The 1,396-nt window shown below is 67.7% G+C and overlaps 1 non-coding gene across 1 annotated transcript; it reads right to left on the bottom strand.

Annotated features, from left to right (window-relative positions):
• Nucleotides 1–696: 696 nt before the first annotated feature.
• Nucleotides 697–849, bottom strand: LOC139603527 (5.8S ribosomal RNA). The gene has a single exon (XR_011683706.1). It is a non-coding gene; the product is annotated as a 5.8S ribosomal RNA (ribosomal RNA).
• Between the last annotated feature and the right edge of the window lie 547 nt (nucleotides 850–1,396).

Genomic DNA, 1,396 nt, shown 5'->3' with positions numbered 1-1,396 from the left:
GAGGACCAGCTGGGCGGCGGCGCGTGCGACGGCCTCGGTGGGGAGAGAGAGAGGAGCGACGGCGCCCCTCGGGCGCACCCTGAGACCGTGACAGAAGAGGAGGGGGGCAGGCGAAGGGAGAGGAGGGGGTCGGAACCCCCGTCCCAGGCGCTCTCGCCTCCTGCGCGTGCGCGGCAGCACGGCATGGTACCGCCGTGGTTCCGACCCGCAGACAGCCGACTGCGCAAGGGGGGAGGCCGGGGGCGAGGTCCGTGCCTCGACTCCCCTTCTTACCCTCCTCTCTCTTTCTCTCGGCCCTCGGCGGCGCCTTTCGATGCTGTCTCTCGCTCTCCCCGGGCTGCCGCGCCACCACATCTGCGGCGCAGCCCCAGCGAGGATGAGCTCCACCCCAGCGGCTCGCTCCAGGAGCGGGGAGCTACGGAGCGCTCCCCGAGTCTGCATTTAGGGGGATGAAGGCCCTGCGTGGCGACCACGACGACGATGCCAACTGCAACAATGATGACGCCTGCTGGGCTGCAGGGAAGGGATCAAGGCCCGCCTAGGGAAACGCTTCCCTCGCCGAACCCCTGACCGCCTTCCCTCTGGGCACCGGCAGGATGCCGCCACCACCGCTGCCGCCCGCTGCGAGCGACGGGCCTGCGAGGCGACCCCAGCCGCGCAACCGGGGTGGCCCCCGGACGGCGATTGATCGTTAAGCGACTCTCAGACAGGCACAGCCCTGGGAGGAACCCAGGGCTGCACGTGCATTCAAAGTGTCGATGATCAGTGTGTCCTGCAATTCACATTAATTCTCGCAGCTAGCTGCGTTCTTCATCAACGCAAGAGCTTAGTGATCCACCGCTAAGAGTTGTCTGCCTTTCGGGCACCGCTCACGCTGAGTGGCCCCTTTTTGTTACTCTGGCGCCGAGGACACGCGGGCGCGCCCCTGGCTTCGACCGTACAAGCACACAGAAAATGGAAGGGGAGGGAAAAAAAAAACACTGGAGCAACCCACCCTCCGAAGGGCGGCCAAGAGGTGGGGGAGCCCGCGCCCCTGACCGCCTTCCCCCGCAAGGGGTGATGCCGACCTCACAAACGCCGTCCTTCGGAGGCAGCCCAGGCGCCTGGGCTTGGCCCGGCCTCTGCGCGGAGGGCCAGGCAGCGTGCGTCAGAATGCAGGGGGCATGGCGGCCCGCCTGCTTCTCTCTTTCACGGGACAACACGCACAAAACACACGGCACACAGCCGGGGGCGGGTGGCTGTCGGCCCCCGCACCAAGCCGGCTCTGCCTCGGCCCCGACACCGCGGGCCTCGCGGAGTGCCATTGCGCTGCTGCCTGGCCAGCTTTTCTCTTCCCCACTGCATGGCCTTTCCCCCAGGCTCGAGAGGGGCACGTGACAATGACCGCCCCCTGCTG

Source organism: Agelaius tricolor, unplaced genomic scaffold (genome assembly GCF_023055355.1).
Source record: "Agelaius tricolor isolate 1412-34295 unplaced genomic scaffold, bAgeTri1.0.p SCAF_39, whole genome shotgun sequence".
NCBI lineage: Eukaryota > Metazoa > Chordata > Aves > Passeriformes > Icteridae > Agelaius > Agelaius tricolor.
This window is presented reverse-complemented; position numbering and strand designations above follow the sequence as displayed.